We start from the raw sequence: 25,742 nt of genomic DNA, 5'->3' as shown, positions 1-25,742 counted from the left end.
CTCCTCCATGATAGGTCAGCTACATCAACATCCTGCTCCTCCATGATAGGTCAGCTACATCATCACCCTGCTCCTCCATGATAGGTCAGTTACATCATCACCCCTGCTCCTCCATGATAGGTCAGCTACATCAACAGCCTGCACCTCCATGATAGGTCAGCTACATCATCACCCCTGCTCCTCAATGATAGGTCAGTTACATCATCACCCCTGCTCCTCCATGATAGGTCAGCTACATCATCACCCCTGCTACTCCATGATAGGTCAGCTACATCAGCCTGCTCCTCCATGACAGGTCAGCTACATCATCACCCCTGCTCCTCCATGATAGGTCAGCTACATCCACATCCTGCTCCTCCATGATAGGTCAGCTACATCATCATCCTGCTCCTCCATGATAGGTCAGCTACATCAACATCCTGCTCCTCCATGATAGGTCAGCTACATCATCACCCTGCTCCTCCATGATAGGTCAGTTACATCATCACCCCTGCTCCTCCATGATAGGTCAGCTACATCAACAAGCCTGCACCTCCATGATAGGTCAGCTACATCATCACCCCTGCTCCTCAATGATAGGTCAGTTACATCATCACCCCTGCTCCTCCATGATAGGTCAGCTACATCATCACCCCTGCTACTCCATGATAGGTCAGCTACATCAGCCTGCTCCTCCATGACAGGTCAGCTACATCATCACCCCTGCTCCTCCATGATAGGTCAGCTACATCAGCCTGCTCCTCCATGATAGGTCAGTTACATCATCACCCTGCTCCTCCATGATAGGTCAGCTACGTCATCAACCTCCTCCTCCATAATAGGTCAGCTACATCATCATCCTGCTCCTCCATGATAGGTCAGCTACATCATCCTGCGCCTCCATGATAGGTCAGCTACATCATCATCCTGCTCCTCCATGATATGTCAGCTACATCACCCTGCTCCTCCATGATAGGTCAGCTACATCATCATCCTGCTCCTCCATGATAGGTCAGCTACATCAACATCCTGCTCCTCCATGATAGGTCAGCTACATCATCACCCTGCTCCTCCATGATAGGTCAGTTACATCATCACCCCTGCTCCTCCATGATAGGTCAGCTACATCAACAGCCTGCACCTCCATGATAGGTCAGCTACATCATCACCCCTGCTCCTCAATGATAGGTCAGTTACATCATCACCCCTGCTCCTCCATGATAGGTCAGCTACATCATCACCCCTGCTACTCCATGATAGGTCAGCTACATCAGCCTGCTCCTCCATGACAGGTCAGCTACATCATCACCCCTGCTCCTCCATGATAGGTCAGCTACATCCACATCCTGCTCCTTCATGATAGGTCAGCTACATCATCATCCTGCCCCTCCATGATAGGTCAGCTACATCATCACCCCTGCTCCTCCATGATAGGTCAGTTACATCATCATCCTGCTCCTCCATGATAGGTCAGCTACATCATCATCCTTCTCCTCCATGATAGGTAAGCTACATTATCCTGCTCATCCATGATAGGTCAGCTAAATCATCAGCCTGCTCCTCCATTATAGGTCAGCTACATCATCACCCCTGCTCCTCCATGATAGGTCAGCTACATCATCATCCTTCTCCTCCATGATAGGTCAGCTACATCATCAACCTGCTTCTCCATGATAGTTCAGCTACATCATCATCCTGCTCCTCCATGATAGGTCAGCTACATCATCACCCTGCTCCTACATGATAGGTCAGCTACATCATCAGCCTGCTCCTCCATGATAGGTCAGCTACATCATCATCCTGCTCCTCCATGATAGGTCAGCTACATCATCATCCTTCTCCTCCATGATAGGTCAGCTACATCATCATCCTGCTCCTCCATGATAGGTCAGCTACATCATCATCCTGCTCCTCCATGATAGGTCAGCTACATCATCACCCTGCTCCTCCATGATAGGTCAGCTACATCATCACCCCTGCTCCTCCATGATAGGTCAGCTACATCATCATCCTTCTCCTCCATGATAGGTCAGCTACATCATCATCCTGCTCCTCCATGATAGGTCAGCTACATCATCACCCTGCTCCTCCATGATAGGTCAGCTACATCACCATCCTGCTCCTCCATGATAGGTCAGCTACATCATCATCCTGCTCCTCCATGATAGGTCAGCAAACATCATCACCCCTGCTCCTCCATGATAGGTCAGTTACATCATCATCCTGCTCCTCCATGATAGGTCAGCTACATCATCATCCTTCTCCTCCATGATAGGTCAGCTACATCAACATCCTGCATATCCATGATAGGTCAGCTACATCATCATCCTGCTCCTCCATGATAGGTCTGCTACATCATCATCCTGCTCCTCCATGATAGGTCAGTTACATCATCAGCCTGCTCCTCCATGATTGGTCAGCTACATCATCATCCTTCTCCTCCATGATATGTCAGCTACATCATAATCCTGCTCCTCCATGATATGTCAGCTACATCACCATCATGCTCCTCCATGATAGGTCAGCTACATCATCACCCTGCTCCTCCATGATAGGTCAGCTACGTCATCAACCTGCTCCTCCATAATAGGTCAGCTACATCATCATCCTGCTCCTCCATGATAGGTCAGCTACATCATCCTGCTCCTCCATGATAGGTCAGCTACATCATCCTGCTCCTCCATGATAGGTCAGCTACATCATCACCCTGCTCCTCCATGATAGGTCAGTTACATCATCACCCCTGCTCCTCCATGATAGGTCAGCTACATCATCATCCTGCTCCTCCATGATAGGTCAGCTACATCATCACCCCTGCTCCTCAATGATAGGTCAGTTACATCATCACCTCTGCTCCTCCATGATAGGTCAGCTACATCATCACCCCTGCTACTCCATGATAGGTCAGCTACATCAGCCTGCTCCTCCATGACAGGTCAGCTACATCATCACCCCTGCTCCTCCATGATAGGTCAGCTACATCCACATCCTGCTCCTTCATGATAGGTCAGCTACATCATCATCCTGCACCTCCATGATAGGTCAGCTACATCATCACCCCTGCTCCTCCATGATAGGTCAGTTACATCATCATCCTGCTCCTCCATGATAGGTCAGCTACATCATCATCCTTCTCCTCCATGATAGGTCAGCTACATTATCCTGCTCATCCATGATAGGTCAGCTAAATCATCAGCCTGCTCCTCCATTATAGGTCAGCTACATCATCACCCCTGCTCCTCCATGATAGGTCAGCTACATCATCATCCTTCTCCTCCATGATAGGTCAGCTACATCATCAACCTGCTTCTCCATGATAGTTCAGCTACATCATCATCCTGCTCCTCCATGATAGGTCAGCTACATCATCACCCTGCTCCTACATGATAGGTCAGCTACATCATCAGCCTGCTCCTCCATGATAGGTCAGCTACATCATCATCCTGCTCCTCCATGATAGGTCAGCTACATCATCATCCTTCTCCTCCATGATAGGTCAGCTACATCATCATCCTGCTCCTCCATGATAGGTCAGCTACATCATCATCCTGCTCCTCCATGATAGGTCAGCTACATCATCACCCTGCTCCTCCATGATAGGTCAGCTACATCATCATCCTGCTCCTCCATGATAGGTCAGCTACATCATCATCCTGCTCCTCCATGATAGGTCAGCAAACATCATCACCCCTGCTCCTCCATGATAGGTCAGTTACATCATCATCCTGCTCCTCCATGATAGGTCAGCTACATCATCATCCTTCTCCTCCATGATAGGTCAGCTACATCAACATCCTGCATATCCATGATAGGTCAGCTACATCATCATCCTGCTCCTCCATGATAGGTCTGCTACATCATCATCCTGCTCCTCCATGATAGGTCAGCTATATCATCACCCCTGCTCCTCCATGATAGTTCAGTTACATCATCACCCTGCTCCTCCATGATAGGTCAGTTACATCATCAGCCTGCTCCTCCATGATTGGTCAGCTACATCATCATCCTTCTCCTCCATGATATGTCAGCTACATCATAATCCTGCTCCTCCATGATATGTCAGCTACATCACCATCATGCTCCTCCATGATAGGTCAGCTACATCATCACCCTGCTCCTCCATGATAAGTCAGCTACATCATCAACCTGGTCCTCCATAATAGGTCAGCTACATCATCACCCTGCTCCTCCATGATAGGTCAGCTACATCATCATCCTGCTCCTCCATGATAGGTCAGCGACATCATCATCCTGCTCCTCCATGAAATGTCAGCTACATCACCCTGCTCCTCCATGATAGGTCAGCTACATCATCATCCTGCTCCTCCATGATAGGTCAGCTACATCAACATCCTGCTCCTCCATGATAGGTCAGCTACATCATCACCCTGCTCCTCCATGATAGGTCAGTTACATCATCACCCCTGCTCCTCCATGATAGGTCAGTTACATCATCATCCTGCTCCTCCATGATAGGTCAGCTACATCATTATCCTTCTCCTCCATGATAGGTCAGCTACATTATCCTGCTCATCCATGATAGTTCAGCTAAATCATCAGCCTGCTCCTCCATGATAGGTCAGCTACATCATCACCCCTGCTCCTCCATGATAGGTCAGCTACATCATCATCCTTCTCCTCCATGATAGGTCAGCTACATCATCAACCTGCTTCTCCATGATAGGTCAGCTACATCATCATCCTGCTCCTCCATGATAGGTCAGCTACATCATCACCCTGCTCCTCCATGATAGGTCAGCTACATCATCATCCTGCTCCTCCATGATAGGTCAGCTACATCATCAACCTGCTCCTCCATGATAGGTCAGCTACATCATCACCCCTGCTCCTCCATGATAGGTCAGTTACATCATCATCCTGCTCCTCCATGATAGGTCAGCTACATCATCATCCTTCTCCTCCATGATAGGTCAGCTACATCAACATCCTGCTCCTCCATGATAGGTCAGCTACATCATCATCCTGCTCCTCCATGATAGGTCAGCTACATCGTCACCCATACTCCTCCATGATAGGTCAGTTACATCATCATCCTGCTCCTCCATGATGGGTCAGCTACATCATCATCCTTCTCCTCCATGATAGGTCAGCTACATCACCCTGCTCCTCCATGATAGGTCAGCTACATCATCATCCTGCTCCTCCATGATAGGTCAGCTACATCATCATCCTGCTCCTCCATGATAGGTCAGCTACATCATCATCCTGCTCCTCCATGATATGTCAGCTACATCATCCACCTGCTCCTCCATGATAGGTCAGCTACATCATCCTGATGTCCTGGTTGTGTATTGATACAGTATGCTTCACACAGGATCAATACGCTGCTGAGGACATAATGGAGTCTCTCTGAGGGTGACTGGACTGGTCTGGCTGAGCAACTAACATTTAGAGGTCCACACACACACACACACACACACACACACGCACACACACACGCACACACACACACACACACACACACACACACACACACACACACACACACACACACACACACACACACACACACACACACACTTCCACGCAACACACACAAACACACACTGAAGTTTAGAGGCCCATGGAATGGATGTTGCATATATCTACCATATCCATCATGACTCTGTCCAAACTGTTTTAATCAGCATCTAATTAGTGGCGGTTCATTGGTTGACAGTTCTATAGTTGGCAGGATTCATTCATTAATTAAGTAAAGTTGTCTAAAGCATCTGTCCGATGAAAGATTTTGAAATGTTTAAATGAGCAAATTTTTGACCCCAATCAGAAAGATGGCAAATAAACAAATATTCACAACAGCTTGTTATTGAATGTTGTCCAAAGACTGCTGTTTCAGTTAAGTAACTCTTGGTTTAATGTCAAAGTCTTTCTAAAGGCTGTTATCTAATATAATTACATCATGGTTACGTCAACAGAGTTGTTGGTGTTTGAAGATGTTTGTGTGATAACTCTCTCAACATCATGGTCTTGTCCAGCATTAGAAGTTAATGTATTTATGTAATCTCAACAAAACTCAACAACTAACTGATGTATTCAAATATTTGCTATAGGGAGCAGTTACAGGGAGACAGGGAGTTGATCCACATCACTGTTACAAAATAGTGCTGTTCCAGAATTTCCAACCATTCTAGACAATGAAAACATTCCAGGAAGATTCAGACATTCTAGAACACACTGATATTCTAGATTGAACACCCAGACATCCTAGAAGATTCAGACATTCTAGAACACCCAGACATTCTAGATAGAACACCCAAACATTCTAGAAAATTCAGACATTCTAGAACACCCAGATATTCTAGAAAGAACACCCAGACATTCTAGAAAGAACACCCAGACATACTAGAAAGAACACCCAGACATACTAGAAAGAACACCCAGACATACTAGAAAGAACACCCAGACATACTAGAAAGAACACCCAGACATTCTAGGAAGAACACCCAGACATTCTAGAAAGAACACCAGACATTCTAGAAAGAACACCCAGACATTCTAGAACAGTCAGATATTCTAGAACACCCTGTGATTATCGAACATTGAGCCATTCTACAACACACAGCCCTTCCAAGAAAGAATCCTGGCATTAAGGTCCACTAACGAACACCAATCAGTCCATCCTGGCACCAATGTAATATGATAATACTTTGTCTTGTTGTGTTTACACTCTGTCAGAGGCTGGGGTGGAGACGGAGGCTGCCAACGGAGAGAATAAGTTTATAGTTGTCACCTGGGTAATCATTGTGCTCCCAAGCGTTTCAGCACAGGCAAACTTCTGCAAGGCAACAGCAGAAAACATTTGCACTCAATGAATAAGAGATGAGAAGAAAAGTGGTGCTTCTGCATCCGTTTAAAAAGGAGAGAGAAAAAACACTAAATATTACACACTTGCTGTGAAACAGGATTTATGGAATAATTTAACTCAAGGCAGGTGTATTATGTAACCAAATAAAACAGCAGGAGGAGAAATGATAAAACACTGTGTACCTGTAACTAAATGTCCTGGAATAAGACTGTTCCTCTCTCTTCGTCCTTGGTTAAGCGCCATCTATCGCTCTCTCCTTTACTATCGGAGAACCTGTTGGTTGGATGGTCATCCGGATTGAATTGGTTCTTAACTCACTTGTCAGGTTAAATAAAGGTAAAAAATAAATATATATTTTTTAATTGTACACTCGGTTTCCTGAATCCAAGCAGCAAAGAAACATTCTCACTGAAACTAAGAAAATGTTCAGCGGTGTGCCCAATTCCCTCATAAGATAACACTTGTGCCCAAATATCACTCCAGCAGCAAACAAAAACAGACTCTAACACTCTTCAGAGTACCCTCCAAAAACCACTTAACCCTACACACAACCCCTTTTTTATTTACTGTGTGTAATCTAGAACGCTTCCTAACAGCTCTCTTATTAACTTACTTATGCCTGTAGGCATGAAACGGATCCAGTCATAATGGGGCTGTGGTGGTTAAACAGTAACTGCCTTTTCCTGACAAAGATCACATTAAATAGAATAATTAATAGAATCAGACTGTTGCTCCCCATATGAGTACTTGACTCCATCCTAAATGGCATCCTATTCTCTCCTAGTGCACTACTTTTGACAAGAGCCCTATGGCCCTGGTAAAAAGAAATATGGGGTATACGGTAGGGTATAGGGTATACGGTAGGGTATAGGGTATACGGTAGGGTATAGGGTATACGCTAGGGTATAGGGTATACGCTAGGGTATACGGTATACGCTAGGGTATACGGTAGGGTATAGGCTATACGGTAGGGAATAGGGTGTACGGTAGGGTATAGGGTATACGCTAGGGTATAGGGTATACGGTAGGGTATAGGGTGTACGGTAGGGTACAGGGTATATGCTAGGGTATACGGTAGGGTATAGGATATACGGTAGGGTATAGGGTATACGCTAGGGTATAGGGTATACGGTAGGGTATAGGGTGTACGGTAGGGTATAGGGTATACGCTAGGGTATAGGGTATACGGTAGGGTATAGGGTGTTCGGTAGGGTACAGGGTATATGCTAGGGTATACGGTAGGGTATAGGATATACGGTAGGGTATAGGGTGTACGGTAGGGTATAGGGTATATGATAGGGTATATGGTAGGGTATAGGGTATACGCTACGGGTATAGGGTATACGGTAGGGTATAGGGTATACGGTAGGGAATAGGGTGTACAGTAGGGTATAGGGTATACGCTACGGTATAGGGTATATGCTAGGGTATAGGGTATACGGTAGGGTATAGGGTATACGTTCGGGTATAGGGTATAGGGTACACCTGTATTTCGGGAGTTTCTCCCATTCTTTTATGCAGCTCCTCTAAATGTTTTCACTTTGTCGTTATGGGGTATTGTGTGTATATTGCAGAGAATTTTTTATTTATTTAATCAATTTTACAATAAGGCTGTAATGTAACAAAATGTGGAAAAAGTCAAGGGGTCTGAATACTTTCTGAACCCACTGTATTTTATTACTCATATTTAATCCCTTATTTTTTTGGCACTAAACTACTTCCATATATACTTCCATAATTTGTTTTAAACTGGTACTGAGCTACCTTCAGACGAGTCTTGTGAGGCTTGCACAAAAGAACCAACATGTCTGTGTTCGTGAGATTCTCACCTTTCCATAGAGGGGTCCTGTTAGTGTGAATGCCAAACAGTTCGGACACGACAGCAATTTCCTTGAGAAGACCGATGTCTCATAGTCTGACAAACATCACTGTAGCTTGGCCACCTTGCACCGCAGATGAGGAAGGCCGCCATTGGCGGATGTGGTGGATTGAGACACTGCCCATTCAAAACAGATATCTCTAGCTTAAACAAAATGGATTTTGATGGGGATTTTTTTATAATGTCAATTAGATTTTCTCATTGACTCTAGGGGGTAGGCAGCTGCGTGGAGACTTCATTAGGTTCCCCAATGGAGGATCAGAGCCAGAATTCAAGATTTTCAAGGGCAACACTCTGTCTCAGTCCAGACCGTTGCCAATGTATTTATTTATCAGATTAGTTAAGTGCTGTATTTGTGGCCGATTGCATTTCATTCAGAAATGTATTGTACATTGCATTCAGAAAGTATTCAGACCCCTTGACTTTTTCCACATTTTGTTTGGCGACAGCCTTATTGTAAAATTGATTAAATAGTTATTTCCCCTTATCAATCTACACGTAATACCAAATAATGACAAAGCGAAAACAGGTTTTTAGAAATGCTTGCAAATCTATTAAAAAGTAAAAAAAATGACATATTACATATACATAAGTATTCAGACACTTTACTTAGTACTTTGTTGAAACAGCTTTGGCAGCGATTACAGCCTTGGGTCTTCTTGGGTATGACGATACGAAATAAGGCACACCTGTATTTGGGGAGTTGATCCAATTTTTCTCTGCAGATCCTCTCAAGCATTGTCAGGTTGGATGGGGAGAGTCGCTGCTCAGCTATTTTTAGGTCTCTCTAGAGATGTTAGATCAGGTTCAACTCTTTGCTCGATGGGGTTAAAGTCCGGGCTCTGGCTGGTCGTTGTCCTGTTGGAAGGTGAACCTTCACCCAGTCTGAGGTCCTGAGAGCTCTGGAGCAGGTTTTCCTCAAGGATCTCTTTGTACTTTGCTCCATTCATCTTTCCCTCGATCCTGACTAGTCTCCCAGTCCGCTACCGCTGAAAAACATCCCCATAGGATGATGCTGCCACCTCCATGCTTCACCGTAGGAACGGTGCAAGGTTTCCTCCAGATGTGAAGCTTGGCATTCAGGCCAAGAGTTCAATTTTGGTTTCATCAGAACAGAGAATCTTGTTTCTCATGGTCTTTTTTTAGGTGACTTTTGGCAAACTCCAAGCAGGCTGACATCTGCCTTTTACTGAGTGGCTTGCGTCTGGCCACTCTACCATAAAGGCCTGATTGGTTCAGTGCTGCAGATATGGTTGTCCTTCTGGAAGATTCTCTCATCTCCACAGAGGGACTCTGGAGATCTTTCAGAGTGACCAATGGGTTCTTGGTCACCTCCCTGACCAAGGCCCTTCTCCCCTGATTGCTCAGTTTGGGCAGGTGGCCAGCTCTAGGAAGAGTGTTGGTCGTTCCAAACTTCTTCCATTTAAGAATGATGGAGGCCACTGTGTTCTTGGGGACCTTCAATTTCCTGCAGAAATATTTTGGTACCCATCCCCAGATCTGTGACTCAAAACAATCATGTCGCGGAGCTCTATGGACAATTCCTTCGACTTAATGGCTTAGTTTTGGCTCTGACATGCACTGTCAACTGTGGGACCTTATATAGACAGGTGTGTGCCTTTCCAAATCATGTCCAATCAATTGAATTTACAACAGGTGGACTAAAATCAAGTTGTAGAAACATCTCAAAGTCAATGCATGAAAACAGGATGCACTTGAGCTCAATTTCGATTTTCATAGCAAAGGGTCTGAATACTTATGTAAATAAGGTATTTCTTTCTTTTTTTTCTTTTTTTGCGAACATTTCTATTGTGATGTCATCATGTGGTATTGTAATGTCATCATGGGGTATTGTGATGTCATCATGGAGTATTGTGTGTAGATTGATGAAGGAAAACAATCATCTAAGGCTGTAACGTAACAAAATGTGTAAAAAGGAAAGGGGTGTGAATACTTTCCAAAATCACTGTATGTGCAGGTCTAAATACTGATGTTGTAATAGTATGAATAATGTTCTATTCCAAGGCCATTGCCCCCACCGCCTGTTCATTTACCTAACCCCTGATTGACCAATTGATCCAAAACTTATTTTGCATGACATTCTATTCTCCCTGTAGAATCTTACAAAACAGGCACTCTACCTCCTGAGCAATAAAGGACTGTATACCTCTTGCCAAAGGTCATACTGTGCCTACATTACAGATAGCCTACAGATCCATTCACCAGTGACTAACAGGGAAGAAAAAGGCACGCTCCAGTTCAAAAAACATCTGCCCTGAATAGAGCAGTGTACATATCAGATCAGTCTTTCACTCTCCCTGGGGCCCAACTCTGCTTCTGAAGTAGATGTTTCCTGGATGTCTCCTTTCAGTCTCCCTAGGTAGATGTCTTCTGGATGTCTCTGAAGTAGATGTGTCCTGGATGTCTCCTTTCAGTCTCCAGGATGTCTCCTGAGGTAGATGTCTCCTGGATGTCTCCTTTCAGTCTCCAGGATGTCTCCTGAGGTAGGTGTCTCCTGGATGTCTCCTGGATGTCTCCTTTCAGTCTCCTAAGGTAGATGTCTTCTGGATTTCTCCTGAGGTAGATGTCTCCTGGATGTTATACTGAGAGAGAAACCTTATACTGAGAGAGACGTTATACTGAGAGAGAAACCTTATACTGAGAGAGATACCTTATGCAGAGAGAGAGACCTTATACTGAGAGGGAGACGTTATACTGAGATACCTTATACTGAGAGAAAGACGTTATACTGAGAGAGATACCTTATACTGAGAGAGATACCTTATGCAGAGAGAGAGACCTTATACTGAGAGGGAGACGTTATACTGAGAGAGAGACCTTATACTGAGAGAGAGACCTTATGCAGTGAGAGAGACATTATACTGAGAGAGAGACCTTATACAGAGAGAGAGACCTTATACTGAGAGAGAGACCTTATGCAGAGAGAGAGATATTATACTGAGAGAGAGACCTTATACAGAGAGAGAGACCTTGTACTGAGAGGGAGACATAATACTGAGAGAGATACCTTATACTGAGAGAGAGACCTTATACTGAGAGAGAGACCTTATGCAGAGAGAGAGACCTTATGCAGAGAGAGAGACCTTATGCAGAGAGAGAGAGACCTTATGCAGAGAGAGAGAGACATTATACTAAGAAAAAGGGGCCAGAGGGCGGGCTGCCTTCTGAGAATTCGTAGGCGATTGAATAAATCCACACTTCCTTCCATTCTGCTAGAAAACGTGCAATCATTGGACAATAAAATAGATGACCTTCCCGGAAGGTTAAACTACCAACGGGACATTCAAAACTGTAATATCTTATGCTTCCTGGAGTTGCGGCTGAATGACGACAATATCAACATACAGCTGGCTGGATAGAACAGCGGCGTCTGGTAAGACATGGGGCGGCGGACTATGTATTTTTGAAAATAACAGCTGGTGCACAATATCTAAGGAAGTCTCGAGCTTTTGCTCGACTGAGGTATCTCATGATAAGCTGTAAATCACACTATCTACCAAGAGAGTTTTCATTTGTTTTTTTCGTAGCTGTTTACATACAGTACCACCACAGTCAGAGGCTGGCACTAAGACAGCATTGAATGAGCTGTATTCTGCCAAAAGCAAACAAGAAAACGCTCACCCAGAGGCGGTGCTCCTAATAGCCGGGGACTTTAATGCAGGGAAACTTAAATCAGTTTACCAATTTTCAATCAGCATGTTAAATGTGCAACCAGAGGGAAGAAAACTCTGGACCACCTTTACTCCACACACAGAGACGCATACAAAGCTCTCCCTTGCCCTCCATTGAGAAAATCTGACCATAATTCTATCCTCCTGATTCCTGCTTACAAGCAAAAATTAAAGCAGGAAGCACCAGTGACTCTGTCAATAAGAAAGTGGTCAGATGAAGCAGATGTTAAGCTACAGGACTTTAGGACTGGAATATGTTCCGGGATTCCTCCGATGGCATTGAGGAGTACACCACATCAGTCATTGGCTTCATCAATAAGAGCATTGATGATGTCGTCCCCACAGTGACCCTACATACATACATACCCCAACCTGAAGCCATGGATTACAGGCAACATCCACACTGAGCTAAAGGCTAGAGCTGCCGCTTTCAAGGAGCAGGACTCCAACCCGGAACCTTACAAGAAATCCCGCTATGCCTCCGACGAACCATCAAACAGGCAAAGCGTCAATACAGGACTAAGATCAAATTGTACTACACTGTGACACTTGTCGTATGTGGCAGGGCTTGCAAACCATTACAGACTACAAAGGGAAGCACAGCGGAGAGCTGCCCAATGACACGAGTCTACCAGACGAGCTAAACTACCTCTATGCTCGCTTCAAGGCAAATAACACTGAAACATGCATGAGAGCACCAGCTGTTAAGGAAGACTGTGTGATCACGCTCTCCGCAGCCGATGTGAGTTGACCTTTAAACAGGTCAACATTCACAAGGCCGCAGGGCCAGACGGATTACCAGGACGTGTACTGCGAGCATTCTCTGACCAACTAGCAAGTGTCTTCACTGACATTTTCAACCTCTCCCTGTCCGAGTCTGTAATACCAACATGTTTTAAGCAGACCACCATAGTGCCTGTGCCCAAGAACACTAAGGTAACCTGCCTAAATGACTACCGACCCGTAGCACTCACATCTGTAGCCATGAAGTGCTTTGAAAGTGCTGGTCATGGCTCACATCAACACCAATATCCCAGAAACCCTAGACCCACCCAAGTTTGCATATCGCCCCAACAGATCCACAGATGATGCAATCTCTATTGCGCTCCACACTGCCCTTTCCCACCTGGACAAAAGGAACACCTATGTGAGAATGCTATTCATTGACTACAGCTCAGCGTTCAACACCATAGCGCCCTCAAAGCTCATCAATAAGCTAAGGACCCTGGGACTAAACACCTCCCTCTGCAACTGGATCCTGAACTTCCTGACGGGCCGCCCCCAGGTGGTGAGGGTAGGTAACAACAAATCCTCCACGCTGATCCTCAGGGGTGCATACTCAATCCCCTCCTGTTCTCCCTGTTCACGCATGACTGCACGGCCAGGCATGACTCCAACACCATCATTAAGTGATGGGTAGCCTAGTGGTTAGAGCGTTGGACTAGTAACCGATATGTTGCAAGATTGAATCCCTGAGCTGACAAGGTACAAATCTGTCGTTCTGCCCCTGAACAAGGCAGTTATTAACCTGTTAGGGCTAGGGGGCAGTATTGACACGGCTGGATAAAAAAACGTACCCGATTTAATCTGGTTACTAGTCCTGCCCAGTAACTAGAATATGCATATAATTATTGGCTTTGGATAGAAAACACTCCAAAGTTTCTAAAACTGTTTGAATGGTGTCTGTGAGTATAACAGAACTCAAATGGCAGGTCAAAACCTGAGAAGATTCTGCACAGGAAGTACCCTGTCTGACCATTTCTTGGCCTTCTTTGCCAGCTCTATCCATTACAAAGGATCTCTGCTGTTACGTGACACTTCCTACGGCTCACATGGTCTCTCAGAAGGCGGCAAAAAGCTGAATCGTGGCTTTGCAGGCTCTGGCTGAAAAAAAGTAGCGCGTTTGGGTAGTGGCTGGTTACAGTACTGTGAGACTCATGCGCGAGCCCGCGTCGACCGAAAGCTTTGTTTTCTTTCCTCTGTTTACCTAAACAGAGATTCCCGGTCGGAATATTATCACTTTTTTATGAGAAAAATGGCATAAAAATGGATTTTAAACAGCGGTTGACATGCTTCGAAGTACGGTAATGGAATATTTAGAATTTTTTTGTCACGAATTATGCCATGCTCGTAACCCTTATTTACCCTTTCGGATAGTGTCTGGAACGCACTAACAAAACGCCGCTATTTGGATATAACGATGGATTATTTTGGACCAAACCAACATTTGTTATTGAAGTAGAAGTCCTGGGAGTGCATTCTGACGAAGACAACAAAGGTAATCAAACTTTTGTAATAGTAAATCTGATATTGGTGAGTGCTACATTTGCTGGGTGTCTAAATAGCTAGCCCTGTGATGCCGGGCTATCTACTGAGAATATTGCAAAATGTGCTTTCACCGAAAAGTTATTTTAAAATCGGACACCTCGATTGCACAAAGGAGTTCTGTATCTATAATTCTTAAAATAATTGTTGTGTTTTTTGTGAACGTTTATCGTGAGTAATTTAGTAAATTGTTAGTAAATTCCCCGGAACGTCACATGCTAATGTAAAAAGTCTGGTTTTTGATATAAATATGAACTTGATTGAACAAAACATGCATGTATTGTATAACATAATGTCCTAGGTGTGTCATCTGATGAAGATCATCAAAGGTTAGTGCTGCATTTAGCTGCTTCTGGGTTTTTGTGACATTATATGCTATCTTGAAAAATGGGTGTCTGATTATTTCTGGCTGGGTACTCTGCTGACATAATCTAATGTTTTGCTTTCGTTGTAAAGCCTTTTTGAAATCGGACAGTGTGGTTAGATTAACGAGAGTCTTGTCTTTAAAATGCTGTAAAATAGTCATACGTTTGAGAAATTGAAGTAATAGCATTTCTAAGGTTTTTGAAAATCGCGCCACAGGATTCAACTGGCTGTTGCGTAGGTGGGACGAATTCGTCCCGCCTAGCCCAGAGAGGTTAACCCACTGTTCCTAGGCCGTCATTGTAAATAAGAATATGTTCTTAACTGACTTGCCTAGTTAAATAAAGGTTAAATAAATAAAATATATATATATTTTTAAGTTTGCTGATGACACAACGACAACGACAAGACAGCCTATAGGGAGGAGGTCAGAGACCTGGCCGCGTGGTGCCAGGACAACAACCTCTCCCTCAACGTGATCAAGACAAAGGAGATGATTGTGGACTACAGAAAAAAGAGGACTGAGCACACTCCCATTCTCATCAACGGGGCTGCAGTGGAGCAGGTTGAGATCTTCAAGTTCCTTGGCGTCCACATCACCAACAAACTAACATGGTCCAAGCACACTAAGACAGTCGTGAAGAGGGAACGACAAAACCTATTCCCCCTCAGGAGATTGAAAAGATTTGTTATGGGTCCTCAGATCCTCTAAGGATTCTACAGCTGCACCATCGAGAGCATCCTGACTGGTTGCATCACTGGCTGGTAAAGCAACTGCTTGGCCTCCAACCCCAAGGCACTACAGAGGGTAGTGCGAACGGCCCAGTACATCACTGGGACCAAGCTCCCTGCCATCCAGGACCTCTATACCAGGCGGTGTCAAAGGAAGGCCCTACAAATTGTCAAAGACTCCAGCTACCCTAGTCATAGACTGTTATCTCTGCTCCTGCACGGCAAGTGGTACTGGAGTGCCAAGTCTACGTCCAAGAGGCTTCTAAACAGCTTCTGCCCCCCATACCATAAGACTGCTGAACACCTAATCAAATGGCTACCCAGACTATTTGCATTACCCCCCTGTCCCCCTCTTTTACACCACTGCTACTCTCTGTTGTTATCATCTATGCATAGTCACTTTAATAACTCTACCTACATGTACATATTACCTCAACTAACCGGTGCCCCAGCACATTGACTCTGTCTGTATCGGTACCCCCCTGTATATAGCCTCCACATTGACTCTGTACTGGTACCCCCCTGTATATAGTCTCGCTATTGTTATTTTACTGCTGCTCTTTAAATACTTGTTACTTTAATTTCTTATTTTTATTCATATTTTTTTTAACTGTATTGTTGGTTAGGGGCTCGTAAGTAAGCATTTCAACTGTTGTACTCAGCGCATGTGACTAATAAAATTTGATATGATTTTGCTTTGATTTATAGATAATATAGACGTATAGAATACATAGACTATAGAACGGAAAGGCTGGAGCAACGAACCGCCATTGCTGTCTCTGCCTGGCCGGTTTCCCCTCTTTCCACTGGGATTCTCTGCCTCTACCCCTATTACAGGGGCTGAGTCACTGGCTTACTGGTGTTCTTCCATGCTGTCCCTGGGAGGGGTGCGTCACTTGAGTGGGTTGAGTCACTGACGTGGTCTTCCTGTCTGGGTTGGTGCCCCCCCTTGGGCTGTGCCGTGGCGGAGATCTTTGTGGGCTATACTCGGCCTTGTCCCGGGATGGTATGTTGGTGGTTGGAGATATCCCTCCAGTGGTGTGGAGGCTGTGCTTTGGCAAAGTGGGTGGGGTTATATCCTACCTGTTTGGCCCTGTCCGGGGGTTTTCATCGGATGGGGCCACAGTGTCTCCTGACCCCTCCTGTCTCAGCCTCCAGTATTTATGCTGCAGTAGTTTATGTGTCGGGGGGCTAGGGTCAGTCTGTCACATCTGGAGTATTTCTCTTGTCTTTTCCGGTGTCCTGTGTGAATTTAAATATGCTCTCTCTAATTCTCTCTTTCTCCTTCTTTCTTTCTCTCTCTCGGAGGACCTGAGCCATAGGACCATGCCTCAGGACTACCTGGCTTGATGACTCCTTGCTGTCCCCAGTTCACCTGGCCGTGCTGCTGCTCCAGTTCCAACTGTTCTGCCTGCAGCTATGGAACCCTGACCTGTTCACCGGACGTGCTACCTGTCCCAGACCTGTTGACCCAGACCTGCTGGAACCCTGACCTATTCACCGGACGTGCTACCTGTCCCAGACCTGCTGTTTTCAACTCTCTAGAGACAGCAGGAGCAGTAGAGATACTCTCAAAGATCAGCTATGAAAAAGCCAACTGACACTTACTCTTGTGTTGCTGACTTGTTGCACCCTCGACAACTACTATGATTATTATTATTTGACAATGCTGGTCATTTATGAACATTTGAACATCTAGGCCATGTGCTGTTATAATCTCCACCCGGCACAGCCAGAAGAGGACTGGCCACCCCTCATAGCCTGGTTCCTCTCTAGGTTTCTTCCTAGGTTTTGGCCTTTCTAGGGAGTTTTTCCTAGCCACCGTGCTTCTACACCTGCATTGCTTGCTGTTTGGGGTTTTAGGCTGGGTTTCTGTACAGCACTTTGAGATATCAGCTGATGTAAGAAGGGCTACATAAATAAATTTGATTTGATTTGATTTATAAGACTATAGATGTATAGAATACAGAGACTACAGAGTATAGATATATAGCATATAGAGTATAGATGCTCTCTAAAATGACAGGCTGCCATTTGGGACACAGTCCCCAGTCATCAACAAGCGGAGGTGGTGAGGATGATTAGACTAATGGTAACCATGGTGACGTGACTCCACAGATGGACGACTGCGAACCGTGGGTTCTAGAAACAGAGGAGAGAAGATGGGGAGAGGAAGAGAGGAGGAGAGGAGGAGTGGAGGATAGTGGTGGGGGGAGAGTAGGAGGGGGTACGCACAATGCCGTCGGGGGTACGGTAAATAAAAATGTGATTCACATTTTAAAAAATACATAATTTCTTCACATTTTCAAACAGTCCATTTATATTTTCCAACGGCGCTATACATTTGGGTGAGTTTTTTTTCCCGGCTGACTAGCCTCGTTTCACTGCCAAAAATAAAATTCAACCATCTAGTGTTCAGCGAAATAACAACACAATGTCAAATACAGGTAGCCTAGTCAAATAATTAACATCCAATCATATTAAATGTTACCCTCTTGCGTTAAACCTTCACTCATGCACAGACATTTAGAAACAAAACATGACAATTTCAAAAATAAACCACAGGAGTTTTCTGAGCGAGAATAAAGACAACTTTCGACTAGCAAGACATGTATAAAAGCAACAGATACCATTAATAAGAAGGGGGTAGAAGCATCTTATATGGTGAGCTACCGAGTGGCTAGGACATACTATTGTGGAGGACTTCATTCTTCCTGTTGCTGCGGATATGGCTGGGACAATGCTGGGGGGGAAAAGACCCAAAAAACTATACAGACAATACCTTCATCAAACAACACTGTTTCACGACACATCTGTGACATGGAAGGAGATGTTTTGAAACAATAACTGCTTTGCATACAAGCCAGTGAATTATATGCGTTACAGCTGGATGAGTCAACAGACGTGGCAGGTCTGGCACAGCTCCTGGTAAACAGTTGAAGTCGGAAGTTTACATACACTTAGGTTGGAGTCATTAAAAATCGTTTTTCAACCACTTCACAAATATCTTGTTAACAAACTATAGTTTTGTCAAGTTGGTTAGGACATCTACTTTGTGCATGACACAAGTCATTTTTCCATCAATTGTTTACAGACAGATTATTTCACTTATAATTCATTGTATCACAATTCCAGTGAGTCAGAAGTTTACATACACTAAGTTGACTGTGACTTTAAACAGCTTGGAAAATTCCAGAAAATTATGTCATGGCTTTAGAAGCTTCTGATAGGCTAATTGACATCATTTGAGTCAATTGAAGGTGTATCTGTGGATGTATTTCAAGCCCTACCTTCAAACTCAGTACCTTTTTGCTTGACATCATGGGAAAATCAAAAGAAATCAGCCAAGACCGCAAAACAAAAATTGTAGACCTCCACAAGTCTGGTTCATCCTTGGGAGCAATTTCCAAATGCCTGAAGGTACCACGTTCATCTGTACAAACAACAGTACACAAGTATAAACACCATGGGACCACGCAGCTGTCATACCGCTCAGGAAGGAGATGTGTTCTGTCTTCTAGAGATGAATGTACTTTGGTGTGAAAAGTGCAAATCAATCCCAGAACAACAGGAATGGACCTTGTAAAGATGCTGGAGGAAACAGGTACAAAAGTATCTATATCCACAGTGAAATGAGTCCAATATCGACATAACCTGAAATGGCGCTCAGCAAGGAAGAAGCCACTGCTCCAAACCGTCATAAAAAAAAGCCAGACTACGGTTTTCAACTGCGCACGGGGACAAAGATCATAGTTTTTGGAGAAATGTCCTCTGGTCTGATGAAACAAAAATGGAACTGTTTGGCCATAATGACCATTGTTATGTTTGGAGGAAAAAGGGGGAGGCTTGCAAGGCGAAGATCACCATCCCAACCATGAAGCACGGGGGTGGCAGCATCATGTTGTGGGGTGCGTTGCTGCAGGAGAGACTGGTGCACTTCACAAAATAGATGGCATCATGAAGAAGGGATATTATGTGGATATATTGAAGAAACATCTCAAGACATCAGTCAGGAAGTTAAAGCTTGGTCACAAATGGGTCTTCCAAATGGACAATGACCCCAAGCATACTTCCAATGTTGTGGCAAAATGGCTTAAGGACAACAAAGCCAAGGTATTGGAGTGGCCATCACAAAGCCCTGACCTCAATCCCATAGAAAATGTGTGCGCAGAACTGAAAAAGTGTGTGTGAGCAAGGAGGCCAACAAACCTGACTCAGTTACACCAGCTCTGTCAGGAGGAATGGGCCAAAATTCACCCAACTTATTGTGGGAAGCTTGTGGAAGGCTACATGAAATGCTTGACCCAAGTTAAACAATTTAACCTGTTAGGGCTAGGGGGCAGTATTGACACGGCCGGATAAAAAAACGTGCCCGATTTAATCTGTTTACTACTCCTGCCCAGTAACTAGAATATGCATATAATTATTGGCTTTGGATAGAAAACACCCTAGTTTATCGTGAGTAATTTAGTAAATTGTTAGTAAATTCCCCGGAACGTCACATGCTAATGTAAAAAGCTGTTTTTTTATATAAATATGAACTTGATTGAACAAAACATGCATGTATTGTATAACATAATGTCCTAGGGTTGTCATCTGATGAAGATCATCAAAGGTTAGTGCTACATTTAGCTGTGGTTTGGGTTTATGTGACATTATATGCTAGCTTGAAAAATGGGTGTCTGATTATTTCTGGCTGGGTACTCTGCTGACATAATCTAATGTTTTGCTTTCGTTGTAAAGCCTTTTTGAAATCGGACAGTGTGGTTAGATTAACGAGAGTCTTGTCTTTAAAATGGTGTAAAATAGTCATATGTTTGAAAAATTGAAGTTTTTGCATTTTTGAGGAATTTGAATAACGCGCCACGGGATTACACTGGCTGTTGAGTAGGTGGGACGACCTAGCCCATAGAGGTTAAAGGCGATTCTACCAAAAACTAATTGAGTGTATGTAAACTTCTGACCCACTGGGAATGTGATGAAAGAAATAAAACCTGAAATAAATCATTTTCTCTACTCTTATTCTATTATTCTGACATTTCACATTCTTAAAATAAAGTGGTGATCCTAACTGGCCTAAGACAGTGAACTTTTACTAGGATTAAATGTCAGGATTTGTGAAAAACTGAGTTTAAATGTATTTGGCTAAGGTGTATGTAAACTCCGACTTCAACGATATTTCTGTTACGTTTATGGGGGTCAATTAAGGAATGCCTGACATCCTCTTCTGCAAACCACTGGAAACCAGGACAACATGAGAGGATATTTTTAAAGTACTGGACAGCTTTGTGACATCAAATGGACTTTGGTGGTCAAGATGTGTTGGTATCTGTACTGATGGTGCAAAAGCCATGACAGGGAGACATAGTGGAGTGGTAACGTGCGTGCAAGCAGTTGCTCCCGACGCCACTTGGGTTCACTGCAGCATCCACCGAGAGGCTCTTGCTGCCAAGGGAATGCCTGACAGCTTGAAAGACGTTTTTGGACACTACAGTGAAAATGATTAACTTTGTTAAAGCAAGGCCCCTGAACTCTCATGTATTTTCTGCATTATGCAATGATAACACTTTTACAACATACAGAAGTGCATGGGTTATCAAGGGGCAAAGTATTGACATGTTTTTTGAAATTGAGAGATGAGCTTAAACTTTTCTTTACTGACCATCATTTTCACTTGTCTGACCGCTTCCATGATGATGAGTTTCTCACACGACTGGCCAATCTGGGTGATGTTTTTTCTCACCTGAATGATCTGAATGTAGCATTTCAGGGACTTTCCGCAACTATATTCAATATGCGGGATAAAATTCAGGCTACGATTAAGAAGTTGGAGCTCTTCTCTGTCTGCATTAACAAGGATTTTCCTCCATGCCCTGCCTCCAGTCCACTTACCGATATCTGAACAAGAGAGTCTCATCGAAATTGCAATAAGCGGTTCTGTGAACATTGAATTTAATCAGAAGCCGCTGGCAGATTTCTGGATAGGGCTGTGCTCAGAGTTTCTTGCCTTGGCAAATCGCGCTGTTAAGATACTGATGCCCTTTGCAACCACGTACCTATGTGAGAGTGGATTCTCGGCCCTCACTAGCATAAAAAACTAAATACAGGCACAGACTGTGTGGGAAATGATTTAATAAGACTGAGACTCTCTCCAATACAACCCAACATTGCAGAGTAATGTGCATCCTTTCAAGCACACCCTTCTCATTAACCTGTGGTGAGTTATTCACAATTTTTGATGAACAAATAACGTTTTAAATGTAAGATGGCTAAATAAATAGAACAATTATTGATTATTATTATTATATTATTATTTGTGCCCGGGTCCTATAAGAGCTCTTTGTCACTTCCCACGAACCGCGTTGTGACAAAAACTCACACTCATTCTTATGTTTAATAAATGTATCGTATAGCGTGTGTGTGGCAGGCTTACAATGATGGCAAAAAACAACATTTGAGAGTGTGCTGACCTTGGTGGGAAACAGTGTCTAGATGGAATTTGTAGTTGTGGTCCTGGCGACTGAGGCTTTTTTTGGAATACCATTATTTTTGTCTTAATGAGATTGACTGTCAAGGTCTGACAAAACCTTTGCAGATGTTCTAGATGCTGCTGTAGGCCCTCCTTGGTTGGTGACAGAAGCACCAGATCATCAGAAGACATTTGACTTCAAATTCTAGTAGGGTGAGGCCGGGTGCTGCAGACTTTTCTAGTGCCCTCGCCAATTTGTTGATAGAAATGTTGAAGAGGGTGGGGCTTAAGCTGCATCCCTGTCTCACCCCACGGCCCTGTGGAAAGAAATGTGTTTTTGTCAGTTTTTAACACACACTTGTTGTTTGTGTACACAGATTTTATAATGTCGTATGTTTTTCCCCCAACACCACTTTCCATCAATTTATATAGCAGACCCTCATGCCAAATTGAGGCATAGGCTTTTTTGAAGCCACCTCTCTCCTCCTCTCCTTCTCTGATCACACTGTCAGTTCTGTATAGTCTCATCCCCTCTCTGATACTGCAACTGGTCCACTTCTCAGCTCCCGTTACTCCCAGATTTGTATCCCAAATGACACCCTATTCCCTATTTAGTACACTACTTTTAGACCAGGATCCATTTTGGTTCTGGGACAGTAAAGGGAGCTAAGAGGTGAACCAGAGGCAGGGAGAGGTGAGGGGAGTGGTTAATGAGGGGAGGTATCTTACAGGTGGCTGGCTCCACCCCCGAGCCTTATATGGACTGTGGTTCATTATGCCAGGGAGTGATTTAGGATAAAGAAGGAAGCAGCCTGCACAAAGGGGCAGAGCAGGAGAGAGAGCCAAGTGTGTTATGAAGAGTGGGAGAAGAGAGAGCAAGATCTGTGAGGTTACCCATTGTGACCTGGACAGTCGGACTACCCCCCTTGTGTACTGGACTGGATTGGCTGAAGACCCGAGTGTGAGGATTACCCCTGGAAAACGGAACGGACAACGAGAATGGCTTGTGGACTGTGAAGTAATTGGTGAATTCCCCCTTCTTTCCCCGTGTACCGAAATCCCTAATAAACTCCCCATTTGCATTACATTTGTGCTACTAGTGCATGTTTGTTATTGAACTTGGTGACGTGGAAATCCCACACCCTTGAGCCTGTTTGAACACACACACACAGACACACACACAGACACACACACAGACACACACACAGACACACACACAGACACACACACAGACACACAGCAGTGTCCCTCCAATGGCAGACCTGTCTACATTCTGGCTGAGAAGAGGCTGGAGACAGACTGCTGCATTGTATCATTGAGAGAGAGAGGGAGGGACAGAGGGAGAGTGATTCCATCCTCTCATCTCCTCCTCCTCCTCTTAAAGGTCTATTTAATAGGTGTTCTGACTGCAGATAAACATCACCGTCAGCCAGGTTTATATTTTCTCCTGTTGTGGCAACCCTCACTCTCTCTAACACAGCCTTTTTACCTGGGAGAGCTGAGTAGAGCTGTGAAGCTCTGGTATGGAGGTGGTGTGCATGTGTGCATGTGTGTGCGTGTGCGCGTGTGCGCGTGTGCGTGTGTTCGTGTGTGTGTTCGTGTGCGTGTGCGTGTGTGTGTGTGTGTGTTTGTCTGTGTGTGTGTGCCTGAACCATGGTGTGTGTGTGTTTGTGTCATGCAGCAACCTGCAGACTAAATGTGTTTCCTTCCAGGGGCTGGGAGATAAGGGGTGCGACGCAGATAAGTGTCCCCGGCTCTGGATCCTGGATCTGCTAGGAACACAACATTCATTCACAAAGGAGGAATTGAACATATACACTATCGATACAAAAGTATGTGGACACGCCTTCAAATTAGTGGATTCAGCTATTTCATCCACACCCGTTGCTGACAATTGTATAAAATTGAGCCCACAGCCATGCAATCTCCATAGACAAACATTGACAGTAGAATGGCCTTACTGAAGAAATCAGTGACTTTCAACGTGGCAGCGTCATAGGATGCCACCTTTCCAAATTTCTGCACTACTAGAGCTGTCCCGGTCAAACAGTAAGCGATGAAATTGTGGAGCAACAACGGCTCAGCACCGAAGTGGTAGGCCACACAAGCTCACAGAATGTGCTGAGGCACATAACGCTTAAAAATCTGTCCTGGGTTACAACACTCAAAACCGAATTCCAAACTAGAAGCAACGTTGGTCAGGAGCTTCATGAAATGGGTTTCCATGGCCGAGCAGCTGCACACAAGCCTAAGATCACCATGCACAATGCCAAGCGTCGGGCTGGAGCGGTGTAAAGCTAGCTCACATTGGACACTGGAGCAGTGGAAACGCGTTCTCTGGAGTGATGAATCACTCTTCACCATCTGAGAGTCCGACGGACGAATCTGAGATTTGCGGACGCCAGGAGAACGCTACCTGCCCCAATGCAAAGCGCAAACTGTAAAGTTTGGTGGAGGAGGAATTAATGGTCTGGGGCTGTTTTTCACGGTTCTGGCTAGGCCCCATAGTTCCAGTGAAGGGAAATCTTAAGGCTACAGCATACAATGATATAACCCTAACCCTCCTACTATACACATTACAGTGAGGGAAAAAAGTATTTGATCCCCTGCTGATTTTGTACGTTTGCCCACTGACAAAGAAATGATCATTCTATAATTTTAATGAAATACTTATTTCCCTCATTAAAATGCAAATCATTTTATAACATTTTTGACATGCGTTTTTCTGGATTATTTTGTTGTTATTCTGTCTCTCACGGTTCAAATAAACCTACCATTAAAATTATAGACTGATAATTTCTTTGTCAGTGTGCAAACGTACAAAGTCAGCAGGTGAAGAAATACTTTTTTCCCTCACTATACATAACCCTAACCCTCCTACTCTACACATGATATAACCCTAACCCTCCTACTATACACATGATATAACCCTAACTTTAACCCTCCTACTCTACACATCATATAACCCTAACCCTCCTACTATACACATGATATAACCCTAACCCTCCTACTCTACACATGATATTTTACATTTACATTTTAGTCATTTAGCAGACGCTCTTATCCAGAGCGACTTACAGTAGTGAATGCATAAATTTCTTTTTTTTTTGTGCTGGCCCCCCGTGGGAATCGAACCCACAACCCTGGCGTTGCACACACCATGCTCTACCAACTGAGCTACAGGGAAGGCTATAACCCTAACCCTCCTACTATACACATGATATAACCCTAACCCTCCTACTCTACACATGATATAACCCTAACCCTCCTACCATACACATGATATAACCCTAACTTTAACCCTCCTACTCTACACATCATATAACCCTAACCCTCCTACTATACACATGATATAACCCTAACCCTCCTACTCTACACATGATATAACCCTAACCCTTCTACTCTACACATGATTTAACCCTAACCCTCCTACTCTATACATGATATAACCCTAACCCTCCTACTATACACATGATA

Source organism: Salmo salar, chromosome 09 (genome assembly GCF_965601325.2).
Source record: "Salmo salar chromosome 09, fSalSal1, whole genome shotgun sequence".
Lineage (NCBI taxonomy): Eukaryota > Metazoa > Chordata > Actinopteri > Salmoniformes > Salmonidae > Salmo > Salmo salar.
This window is presented reverse-complemented; position numbering follows the sequence as displayed.